This window comes from Equus przewalskii, chromosome 5, assembly GCF_037783145.1.
Source record: "Equus przewalskii isolate Varuska chromosome 5, EquPr2, whole genome shotgun sequence".
In the NCBI taxonomy this organism is placed as follows: Eukaryota; Metazoa; Chordata; class Mammalia; order Perissodactyla; family Equidae; genus Equus; species Equus przewalskii.
In genome coordinates this window covers 67,193,370-67,206,971 of record NC_091835.1, presented here as the reverse complement: position 1 = coordinate 67,206,971, position 13,602 = coordinate 67,193,370, and the positions used below count along the sequence as shown (strand labels likewise).

General features: G+C 38.5%; 1 pseudogene; it reads right to left on the bottom strand.

Moving 5' to 3' along the window:
* Window positions 1-3,770: 3,770 nt before the first annotated feature.
* On the bottom strand, window positions 3,771-5,199 carry LOC139083570 (glutamate dehydrogenase 1, mitochondrial-like; annotated as a pseudogene).
* Between the last annotated feature and the right edge of the window lie 8,403 nt (window positions 5,200-13,602).

The following is a 13,602-nucleotide window of genomic DNA, read 5'->3' as shown; positions in this document are numbered from 1 at the left end:
CAAGCTGCATCTCTGGGACTGTATAATCCTAACAGATCAACGATGTTATCTGTGTCTACCACTAAAACTCAGGCCGACTACAGTTATTAGCAAAAGTCTAATTCTGCCACCCAATGGCAGCTACTGGTATTTTGAATTAGAAAACTGTCTATGCTATGACTAAGTACAACCCACTGGAGACAAACTACTGGCACACTCAAGTTCTGGTGGAAACAGCCATATGGCTGAAGGACAACGAACTACCAAGATACATATTTTGATACAAGTGATGTCAGAAAGATATTCAAACAAAGAGTTGTACAGCAAAGTTTCTTGATAAAATGTAAATGTTACACTCAGGAATATGCTGAGATGGAGTGAGTGCATCAAATCCATGAGCAGGCAGCCTCTCTCTGCCTCTGGGATCAATGATAGAACATTCACTTCTGTTTGTGAATGGTCTGAATTTTATTGCTTTATTCCTACTGAAGTCTAACAGGCTGCTTGCTCCACCAATGGGAGCTCCTATATTGAAATATGATATTTTATATGGAAGTCTGCTGCTATTGGCCCAGAAGACAGTCATTCCCTAGTTGAAAAGGCAAAGGTAAGTTTGCACAATAGGCTAAACTGAAAGCAGTGTATATAGCAGTACAAAAAGAATTTAAGGGCCAGCCCGAGTGGCCTAGTGGTTAAGGTAGGGGCACTCCGCTTTGGCAGCCCAGGTTCGGTTCCTGGGCACACACCTACACCACTCATCTGTCAGTGGCCATGCTCTGGTGGTGGCTCACATACAAAATAAAGAGGATGTTGAGGGTGATTCTTCTTCAGCAAAAAGAGGAAGCTTGGCAGCAGGTGTTAGTTTAGGGTGAATCTTCCTCAGCAAAAAAAAAAATAAATAAATAAAAATTAATTTTGCTCTAGAACAAAGTCTTAATTGATATAAAATGTCTGGGTATCACACACTCTTAGATCACAGCCAATGGCCCAATGATCTGGCTAATAAATGTTTGATGGATGAAAAATTAAAGATGACTGTGTGTGAAGAATGTGATTGTGGAAGGCCTATGCAATTTCAGAAAGAAAATTAAAGTAGATCATGTGGATGCTCACCAAGAGAACCCAATTACTGGCTCAGAAGAGAAATGGAATGCCAAGATGATGCCTTCGTCCACGGTCTGCAGGTAGTCACTTGGATACATGAGATGTGCAGGCATGGTAATGTCCAAGCCATGCAACAGTGAAGGTTACAAAAACATATTCCACTGTCACCTACCAAAGTCACTAATGTGGAAGCCACTAGTGTAATTTCCTAAACGTTAACAAGAGAGAAACCACCTGAAATTGATCTTGGGGAGAATCCCCCATGAACAAAAACTGACCCAAAGCTGACAGGTGGTTGGCATATGGCCACTGCCAATGTTTCTGAAAGTTCAAAAGGATTTTTAACAAAAATAGTTATTTCTCCTTGGTCTTTGTTTGCTCTTCAACTGAAGCAGAAGCTGAAACACTATCAAAGTCCTGAAAATAGGCATTTTATGTCAATTTGGAGCCATAATCTACATCTCATTGGATCAAGGAACACATTCAACATAACTATTGTACAAAAATGGGTGAAACGGACCCTTTAAAACATATGGAGCAGTGACTTAATTGAACATTTGGAATAGGACATTTAAACATTTTTATTAAAGACATGATAAGTCACGAAGGGCTTCCTTGCTCAACTGGGTGAATGTGTGCCTCATGTGAAAATGAGGAGTGGTAAATGTGGAACCCTTCTAAAGAGATTTCTGGACATTGGAGGGTTTTTGTTTGTTTGTTATTAGCTCTAGTGGTTCCAGGCCCAGGACTATATTTGCATGTTTGAGCTAAAGGGAACATTGCTTCTCAAAATACTATCTCTATTCTTTTGAATTATACTGCACTCCACTACAACAGTAGTGCCATTTCACTACAACAACCTCTCCAACTCTAATGTCTCTCCCTGGGAATGGACAAAGAGAGGCACTGACTAGGTTCCTATTACATCTTAAAAGCTTTCTTTTTTATTAACTATAAAATGTATCATTTTACATTCTTTTATTGTGACCTTTCTATACCTGATATTTAAGGTATAACTCTTTTAAGCAGTATTCAGTTGATAATTTCAGTTGATAAATAACCAGTAAGCAGATTTCAGTCACAGTATTTAGTCCATTTACATTTAATATAATTACTGATGTAGTTGGATTTAACTTCCCATCTCATCATTTGTTCTCCATTTGTCACATCGTCTCTATATTCCTTTTTCTCTCCTTTCTTGCCTTCTTTTGGATTAACTATTTTTAAAAAACCATTCCATACTTTCCTTTCCATTAGGAGGCAGTCTTTTACTCTTCTTTTAGTTGTTACCCTGGGTATTACCACATGCATTCTATAATTTTTTTTTTCTTTTACCACTTCATGGGCAATGTAAGGATGGCTGCATAATTTCAATACTTTTTATCCCTCCCCAACCTTTTGTACTATTATTGTCATATATTTTGATTATACGTGTGTGTGTGTATATATATGTATATGCATATATAATGCCTCAAGACATCATGATGTTGCTATACACATCAATATTCATTTGAATTCACCCACACAGTCAAACTCTCAGGTACTCTTAACACATACCTCTATTTCAATGTTTCCATTTAGGAAAATTTTCCCTTTATATAAGGAAATCCTTTCAGTATGTCTGCTGTGCAAGTATGCTGGTGCCAAATACCTTCAGTCATTGTTTGTCTGAAAATATCTCCCTTTCATTTGCTTTTGAAAAGGCAGACTTTTAATAACTTTTTATTACCAGGTTATCATGCAATTACAAAGTAATTAGAAATTCCTGAAAGGGTATTATTGTTAAAAAAAAAAAAGGCACATTCATTACATAAATAACATATAGTATTTCTTTGGTATACCACTGTTCAGAAAGCCCTGGCCAAAAACATCCCAGACAAAACACTCAATCCAATGTTTTAAGCCCAACTTTGTTAATTAAGCTTGTACGCAGCACAAAAGGCCTCTACAAATAAGGGACACAAAAATCAGGGGGAGCTGGGAACCTTGGCAATGCTTAGAGCTGTTGGCCAGACTCCAGATAGGGAGACCAAGTATTTTTTTCCTGGGTTACATTACTTGAATTATTGCTCAATTACTCAACACAATCTCTCTTCAAAAGAAATTAAAAATTAATCAATGTGATAAGCAGGTTATTGCATTATTTGGACTACATGTCATAATTATACTTAGCAAATTCAGACAGTCTTAACAAAAATAGCCTTCTTCGTTCACAGTTATAACAATTATCCACCTGGCTTTTTATTTTTGCTGGATATACAGAATTGATGAGCTATAAAAAATACTGTCTTATGTCATAAAAATTCTAGCTTTTCCCTTTGTGTTTATAAGCATTCACCACTTGAGTCAAGGTTACGCTAGTTAAGTAAACAAAGGCAATTTTATTACAGCATCGTGTAATTATTTCACTCTAAAAGAATAAAAAGCATAAAGAGAAATAGCTTTTATTATTTTTGCTACCTGTGAAATTGAGTTATTTTTCTCTTGTGAAATAATAACAACTCATTTTAGGACCCTAACACCTTCTGAAAATGCCACACACTCACTTCTTAAATGCATCAAAGTTCTAACACATTCCATTCTAGACTTGTCCACGGCAAAATAAGGTAAGCAACTGATTGCTTAGCTCAAACAACATGTAATTAATGTGTTGGGAACAAGCTACGGAGGAATGGAGCACAGCCAGATGAAAGGAGACTTTTTATTTAAAGGAAAAATATTTCAAGTGGCCTTCTGGCACAGGCAATTTCTACTTTCACACTCATCAACCTGTGTATGATCTCCTAACCTTAATATTTCTCTTCTGAAAGGGCTGATTTGGATTGACTTCTTGAGAATGATGTCCACAAGAGAAAGAGATTTCTGTGGTTACATGTAAACTTGTGATAGGTTTGCAGGAGTTACAGGTAAAGAGAGTAGCGAAGTCAGCTATGATCCATGTAGTATCTGAAGGTCAAACCAGCTTCCTTGTACACCCTGAAGACTTTCTAAATGCTGTTGACATAGGCAGCTGTTCTCAGATCCAATCCTAGGTTATACTTTGTGGTGCTGGGCATGATTTGCCAGGCAGAAAACTCCATAGTGTAAGGTAAGCCAGAATGCACGATGTCTTTCTCAGATGTACCCGATATTCTGTTTTGGAACCCTGCTGTGGTTACGACGGAAATAGTTCCATGGTGGTTTCCAAATTTTCTTTCTAAACTCCTGTGAATAGACATGAGGAAGTGGTAGTTAGAATCTCTTTCATACTTGAAGCTCAAATGGCCATAGCTGACATGATTTATGTTCTTCAGCCACTCCAACTAAGATACTGTCATTGTACCAGCATTTAAGAGGAGATCAGGAATAACCATAACGTTCCTCTCCAAAAAAATCTCATCAGCTTCTAGAGTTGTCGGTCCTTTGGCAGCTTCAGCAACAATCCTGGCTTTTGACTCTGGATGCCCCGGATTTGGTCAACTGCTTCTCATTGACAGCAGGGATTAGTATGTCACAGTCTGCTTAGAAGACATTTCCTTCCTAGGGCTTTGCCTTGGGGAAACCCAGGATTGATCCACATTGCAATTTGAAGTCTTCTAGCTTCTTTGAGTCAATGCCATCTAAATTCCACATGCTCCCACTAGATTCACCAACACCAAGACATTTAGCACCAATATGATGTAATGATCTCATAGGGTACAGGCCCACATTGCCAAATCCCTGAATAACAAAGTATTATCTACAAACTCCGGTTTAATTCCTAAAATGCTCATATAAGAAACTTGAGGAAGTTTTCAATTAATGGAAAATGCCACAACTAGAAACAGAGATACAAGCATGGATAATACCCTGACTAATGGGTTTACCAGCAATGCAGGCATGTGCATGAATATCAAAGTGCCTGACGGTGCTGGTATATGGTACAGCAATCCAGGACATCTCCAGCTCACCTGTGCCTATGTCTGGGAAAGGCACATCAATGCCAGGACCAATAAAGTCCTGTTTTGCTAGTTCCATGGTGAACCTCCTTATGAATCTTTTCCAACTCATTATCAGTGTAGTTCTTGGGACTGACCTTAACACCAGCTTTAGAACCCCCAAATGGCACATCAACCACAGCCAAAGCTTATATGTCATCAGAGAAGCCAAAGCTTTACTTCATCTGTACTCACATCTTTGCTCTAAGGAACACCTCTCTTGCAGGGCGTGCAGTGCTGGCTGTGCTGGGCCGGGTAGCCCTTGATGACCTCCCAGGAGCCCTTGTCACACCGGATGGGGAAGACAGGCTCAGCACGCTGTTGCAGGGCTTCATGATTCGCAGGACGCCACGCACCCGGGGCCGCTTCTGCTCCTCACTCTCCCGGGTCTTGATGTCTTCCATTAGCTTGTCTTCCACGATGCTGGTGCCACCGGCCAAGAAGCCCTCCACCATCTTGAGGAAGTGGGGTGGTCCTCGTGGTCTGCGGTAGCCTTGCCTAGTGTAGCAGCGTGGCCGGCTCGGTCGCCGCAGAGGCCAGGGCGGCGGCTCGGCCCTGGACAGCAGCAGCATTTCGCCCAGCCCAGGCGGCAAACATGAAGGCCAGGCGGAGACGCTGCGGGAGAGGCGCACTCCTGGGGACCCTGGGGCGGGCTGCCTTTTCAGCTTCTTTTTCTCTGGGCTGTTCTCTCCCTTCTCGCTACTGGCCACCTGACAGGGAAGAGCTGGTGACTTTGGCAGACACGGCCCAAAGCACCCTGGGAATGACCGAGCGGGCACCCTGCGCATGCGCGCTGCGTGACGGAACCGGCCTGGGCCTGCGCTTGGCCTCACGCGGCTCCCCCTGCCGATTGCCTGGTGGTGGCGGAGTTCTGCTTTCTTTTCTGAGGTACATTTTCTTTCGTTTTCCGGTACATTTGGCGGTACAGAACTCTAGTTTGCATGTATTTCCTTTCCTTGTTTTCAAAATATTAACCCGTTGTCTTAAAGCTTCCGTCATTTCTTTGGGAAATCAGTTTTCAGTTTAATGGTTGGTCATTTGAAGGCGGGCTCAGCCCTGCTTATTTCCCAGGTAGAAAGTACACGTGGAGGCCCCGACCCAAGGCCCTTTCTTGTCCCACCCTTGGGTCTTTCATGAACCGAGAGGCTCTTTGCCTGCTTAAGTCAACCCACACAGTGCGGCCCCGTGCCCCCTCCTCAGGCCTGGGCTGCACGCTCCTGGAGAAAGAGGGCTGTGAGAGCCGGCGGTCGACCTGAGGCCGTGCGGCAGGGGACGCTGAGGTCCCAGGTATTCGAAGCCTGACTTATCGAGAGCGCTGGCCGTGCGTGCGTCTCTCAGCGAGACTCCGCGAGACCCTCACCTTGTGCAGAGTGACAGGTGGGAAGGAAGCCAAATAGGCAGCCCTGAAACACAAGTCCGGGCCTGGGCCACAGCTGCCTGTGTCTAAAGGTGGAACTGTTGAAAGGTAAATTGTCTTTTTTCTCAGGCTGTCTTAAAATTTTTCTCTCTGTCTTTGGTTCCCAGTAGTTTATAATGAAGTACCTGGGTGTGGTTTATTTTGTATTTTTCCTGCTGGAGGTTCATAGTAGTTAATAAAACACTCTCTCTTATCTCCAGACCTACCCTTATGTGATGTGCAGAATCTGCAGAGTATATTTCTCCCTCGACAACCGACTCTACTTGTTGTTTCTTTTAGCATCACCCTGTTGAAAGCTGGGGTTCCACTTTCCAGCTTTTTCTCAGCACTACCAGGATTAGTCTCCTCATGCCCTGTCAGACATAGCATCAGCGGGAAAGCTCGGCTTCCCAGCTCCTCGAGACCCCTTCTCTGAGCTCCTGAAATGGCAGCACAGGTGGGCAGCACTCCCCCGCCTTCAGAGCTCTGAGTCCCAGCTCACAGAGAATCCTCTGCGGGCTTCTAGTTGTTGATGACCCAGCCTCTTCTCTTTGTTCCCCCAGCCCTAAGGATGGTAGCTACTTCCTGTAATTACTATCTCTGTATCACCTTTTCCTTATCTAATTTTTCAACCTCTAACTATGTTTTCATATTAAATTATATTATTCTGTCCCATTCTGACTCTCCTCTCTTTCTGTGATTCTAAATACACATGTTAGATCTTACCACTTCCCACAGGATTTTAATGATTTTATGCTGTATTTCTCTTTTTTTTTTTGTCTTTGTATTTTAGTCAGTATATTTCCTATTGACCCACACTCTAGTTTATTAATCTTCTTCTGTTTCTAATCTACTCAATTTTGGTCGTTATATTTTTCAATTCAAGAATTTACTTTTGAATCTATTTTATAGATTCCTGTTCTCTAGAGAAATTGTCCATTTTACCGTCTATTTTCTTGAATACATTAATCAAAGTCATTTAAAAATGTGTGTCTAAAGAGATAACAGGTGTTGCCAAGGATGTGGAGAAAAGGGAACCCTTGTGCGCTGTTGGTGGGAATGTAAATTAGTACAGCCATTATAGAAAACAATGAAGAGTCCTCAAAAAATTAAAAATAGAACTGACATATGATCCAGCAATCCGAATTCTAGGTATATTTTCAGAAGAAATGAAATCACTATCACCCACATAATAAAGTCCAAATTCCTTTACATGGAATAAGAACACTTGATTACCATTTGGTCCATTCTATCTTTCTACCCTCATAATTGTCTACACCACTCTGTCACAAATTGTTCCTACTGCAGGCACACCATGCTATTTTCTGTTCCTGGAGTGGGTCACATTTTTCATCTTGGGACAATGGCTAGATAGTGCTGTTACTTTACCTTCACTTGGAATTCCTCTTAGCTCAATCTGCCAAACCTTGGCATAACTCTTCTTCATCCTGTGTTGTCTGTCTTACATAGTACTTTCTCAGGGAAGCACTTCCTTATCTGCCAAGTTGGAACACAATTTCCAAAACATACCATACTTACCCTGATGTATTTCTTATGAAGTCATGTTTTGTAGTGATTAACTCTCTGAACTCTACATGGAGCATCACTGAAATGCTTTAAACTGAGAAGTTATTTAAATATATTTCATTTTGGAAAGATGGCTCTAAAGTTTTGTTTTGTTTATGTTGTTGTTGGTTTTCTAGGTAAGGCAGAGAACTTTGTTATTGAAGGTATCTTTTTAACCGTGAGCCCACATTGGAACCCTTAAAGTTTCCACATTAGTCTTATTTCTACTCTCTCTAATTAACTAGAATTTAATCTAAATGACATACCTGTCAATTATATATAACTTAGACATTATAATAGAATTAATATAATTCTGGGAAAAAATATTTGTATACGTCAAGATAAGATACAAAGAGATAACCTATGTATCAGTTATTTTTTTTTCTTAGTTTTTCACAGCTTGAAATCAAGCTTGATTGTTAATTCATTTAGACACCTAAATGTATTAACTGTTTTGTTTTCTTCAAGATATCCTTTCTTGTTTTTAAAAAAATATTGTTATTGTAAATTAAAATGTATATATTAAATATAAAATTTATATTAGTATAAAATATATACTATAAAAGTATTATATACATATAAAGATTTTATATATATATGTGTATATATATATATATATAACCAAAAAAAATGTTTAACATGGTGTCCACCAAGTTTCTTCACTATAAAGTTATTTTTCCCTTTGTAATTAATAATATGTGGAGAGGTAGTTTGAGACTATGTAAATATCTTATTAAACTATTGCCCCCTAGCCGTAGCATCCTTTGATAATTTCCTAACTCCTTCATTCCTTCTTTATTAGTTCACATTCTTCTGCAAGCAAGGGCTTTCCTCTCTTTCTCCTCACTCTCTCAGTATGAACTCCTGGATTCTTATTTTATTCAACAGGCTATAATCAATTACTATCATTATTTATTTTTATGCTCAAATTGTCCTAGATATGCCCAGTGGGATCCCCTCCAAGTTGGCTCTTATTTCCTTTTGCTATGTCCCATCATTCTTTGATCACTTCCCTTTATAGCACAAAAAGACTCATCTTGTACTTTCCTTGCCCTAGCCCTGAGTCAGTCTTTATTCCAAGATACTCTGTTTCCTTTAAATGGAAAATAGTATTTAGAAAATAAGATCTGCGTGCTAGATGACCTATTGTTACTGTTGTGTCATTGCCCCGGACCCTCTTACCAGACAGAGCTAGAAAAAAATGTGTTTGTGTGTGTATGATTATAAACACGTTTATATAAACATACAGATATATCTTTAACCTTTCCATATTTGATATTCTTTTTTCTAACAGTCAGAAACTTGGCTCCTATTTGCATCCATGTTGTTTCTAAAATTCTAGAATATATAGAAAGCCGTTTCAGAATTGTTGACCCATACCACAGTGAGAAACCTATTAATTAGCTATCAATGTTTGTTTACCATTATTATTATTTTGGCATTTAAATAAATTTTATTTTTTAGAACAGTTATTTTAGAAATACCTTTAGAATAGTTTTTTACAGAAAAATTGAAAAGGTAGTACAGAGAGTTTCCATTTTCCCTCATATAGTTTCACCTATTAACATCTTACAATAATATATTTGTTAGAATTAATGAACCAACACTGATATATTATTAACTAATCTCTATACTTTTAAAGTCAGATTTCTTTAGTTTTTACTTAATGTCCTTTCTTATTTGTTCCAGGATTCTATCCAGGATACTACATTATATTGAGTTGTCATATCGCCATAGTATCCTCTTGGCTATGACAGTTTCATCGACTTTTCTTGTTTGTGATGCCCTTGATAGCCTTGAGGAGTACTGGTCAGATATTTTGAAGAATGTCCCTAAATTTGAGCTTGTCTGAGGTTTTCCTCTGATCATTCCTCTGATGATTATACTGGGCTTGTAGATTTTGGGGAGGAAGACCAGAGAGGTAGAGTACCGTTTTCATCACATCATATCTAGAGTACATACTATTGATATCAAACCTGAAGTGAGTTAGCTCTGACATGGGGTGTAGTGGAAGAAAGTAGGAATTTTATTATTGCACAACACTGAGCAAGGAGAGAGGGCAGCTAACGCTGAAATCCCAAACTCCCCGAAAAGCTAAAAGAAAGGGTTTTTATTTCGGGTTTTAGGTAGGGGAAGGGGAGTATATGGCCTTGCTGGTCGGAGCTTTCCCATCAGCTTGTCTTTGGCCTTGAGACTACTTGCAGAGAGGAGGGAGCCCATGACTTTGCTGGTCAGTAGCTTTCCCACCAGCCTGTATCTCTTTGTGGGGAGGAGAAATGAATCGAGGTGCTTGTCCTTGGCTGTGTCTGTTTCCGTGGAGGACAGTGGATTCTGGAGCCAGGAAGCCAGGAAGCAAGCAGGGAAAGAGTGTTTTGGTTTTAACCCCATATATGCTGGGTTTAATGTAGGGAAACTGATATCAGGGTCGGTATCACTATCAAAAACATAACTTATTACTGTGGAAGGTTACCTTGGTCCTGTGTCTCAGGTAGTGTTTGTCAGATTTATCCATTGTGAAGTTACTCGTTTTCCTCCAAGTTGGCTCTTTTTTTTTTCCATACTCTATTCTTTGGAAGGAATTCTCTATGTGCAGCTCAAAATATGGAATGAGGAGTTACTGACCACCTCTTTGAGGGTCGGGTATTTATATAAATTATTTGGAATTTTTCTGCATGGGAGATTTGTTCTCCCCCATTTATTTATCTGTTCAATCATTTGTTTATATCAGTATGGTCTTATGCATATTTTACATTTTGTGTTGTAATCCAATATTACTTTACTTGTTTCTCAAATTGTTCCAGCTTTGGTCATTGAGACCTCTTTCAGCTGGCTCCTGTGCTCCTTTGACTTACACTCATCATTGTGTGTGTGTTTGTGCGTGTGTGTTTTAGTACTTTCTTACTTTCTGATCCTATAAAATGCTTCAAGATCATCTTGTATATCCCCTGGTTCCTTTTTCAGAGAATGATATTAGAAACCAGGATTTGGGTGGTAGATGTGATGATTGTTACTGATGTGTTGTTGCTTTAGGCCCTTTCAATTGATAACAAGGAAATATATGTGTGTGTACTAACCTGTGTGTAAACACGTATCTGTAAATATTTCTGTATGTAACGATCTGTAGCTATATTAAGATAAACATGAGTTCATGCTGATGTTTCCAACTCCAATCTATTATCACGTGGATCATTCTAGCCTTCTCCCCTTGCTTATCTGCATACTGCCATTTCACCAGTGAAAATCCTGGCTTCTACCATCTGCCTTTTATTTACTTAATTATTTAATTCAAGTATACGTGAATTAAAGTATCAGAATTGTTAACCCATTCCTGCTGTGGGAAACAGTTTATTAATGAGAGTACAGTGCTTACATACAGTTGCTTTTGCCTTTAATCTTACAGATTCCACTAATTTTCAAAGTTATTTAGATCAGCACCTTTTTCCCCTAACCTCTTCAGTGAGGTTGTTTCATACATTTGTAATACAGTTTATCTTGCTTTATCACATTCTGAATTCCAACCTGGGATTCCTCCAACCTCCTAAATGCTATGTTTTTAATTTGCATACATTAAAGTTCACTCTTTTTTGCTGTAAAGTTCAATGAGCCTTGACAGATGCATAGTATCATGTATCCACAGTTATAGTGACATATGGCATAGTTTCACTGCCCTAAAGATCCTATGCTTCACCTGATCAGCCCTCCTCCTCTTCCCGCTGAAGTGGCAACTACTAATATTTTACTGTCCGTACAGTTTTGCATTTTCCAAAAGATCATATAAGTGGAATAATCCAGGTTGTAGCCTTTTCATACTGGCTTCTTTCACTTACCAATATGCATTTAAAATTTATCTGTGTTTTTTCATGGCTTGATGGCTCATTTCTTTTTATCACTGAATAACATTCCATTGTATCAATGTACTACAGTTTGTTTATGCATTCACCTGCTGAAGAACATCCTCATTGCTTACAGTTTTTAGATAATTATACAGTCAATTCTAGTTATTCATGGTTTTTATGTTCTATAAAGTCCCTATGAACTTTGAATTAGTGAAAACAGACCCTTTGCTCCTAGGGGAAATATAAGATTAGGTTCCTGTGGGCCTCTGGTCACAACATTTTCATTAATTGATCAATCTATAACCTTGTCTTATGTTTGGTTTTTTTTTAAAGACATCTCATTTAATATATATATTTTTATAAATAATTAATTGCACAGTCTTTGAATGATTTAAAACAGGGACTTTGGAGGCCATTTGCATTATATAGATTTATTTGTCACTGTTCTTTTGAAAAAAGCCAGTCTCATCAATGTTAAGAACCTGCTCTTCCACATAACCTTTTTCCTGTATAACAGTCAGTAATATTTTAAAAATTCTTCCATAGCCTCCTGATCTTAAGAACCTGTATTGCCTACAAATTTAACATTTTTCATGTTGTATTGCCTTTTGAAACAGGTGAGCCAGCCAGCACTAGCCCAGAAGGTTTAGCATTTTCCTCACCCTAGATAACATGACCATAAATTTCTTTGATTTTCAGCCTGACAACAATGTGGTCCATTATTCATTAAAAAAAAAATTTTAGAGCAATTTTAGGCTCAAAGCAAAATTGAGCAGAAAGTAGAGGCCCATATACTCCTGCTCCCACACATACACAGCTTCCTCTGCTATCCCACACCACGGTAAGAGATCTCACAGTGATCTTTTCACTGTTTCTATGGTTTCATCTTTTCCAGAATGTTGTATTCTTGGAATTGTACAGTATGCAGCCTTGTCAGATTGGCTTCTTTCACTTAGTAATATGCATTTAGATTTCCTTCAAGTCTTTTCATGAATTGATAGCTTATTGCTTTTTAGTGCTGAATAATATTCCATTGCCTGAATGTAGCACAGTTAATTTTTCCGTTAGCTTACTGAAGGACATCTTATTTGCTTCCAAGTTTGGGAAATTATGAATAAAGCTGCTATAAGCATTTGTGTGCACATTTTTGTGTGGATATAAGTTTTCAGCTCATTTGGGGAAATACCAAGGAGCATGATTGCTGGATTGTATAGTAAGAGTATGTTTAGTTTTTTAAGAAACTGCTAAAATTGTCTTCCAAAGTAGCTGTACTATTTTGCATTCTCACTAGCAGTGAATGTGAGTTCGTGTTGCTGCACGTCCTCACCAGCATTTGATATTGTCATTCTTTTGGATTTTGGCTATTCTAATAGGTGTGTAGTGGTATTTGGTTGTTATTTGAATTTACAGTTCCCTTATGACATTGATATTGAGTGTATTTTCATAAGCTTATTTGCTATCTGTATATCTTTAGTGAGGAATCTGGTCTTTTGCCCATTTTTTAATTGGGTTGTTCATTTTCTTATTGTTGAGTTTTAAGAGTTCTTTATATATTTTGGTATATCTGATAAGTCTTTTGCAAATATTTTCTCTGAATTTGTGACTTCTCATTCTCTTGACTTTGAAAAGTAAAATTTTGAAAGTAACTCCATCAAGACCTTTTTTTTTTTTGGAAGTTTTGCCTATTATGGATGAATTTTCTGCCCATTTGTCAACTTCTATAAAATGTCTGACTGGGATTTTATATTATATTTAATTGTTTTTG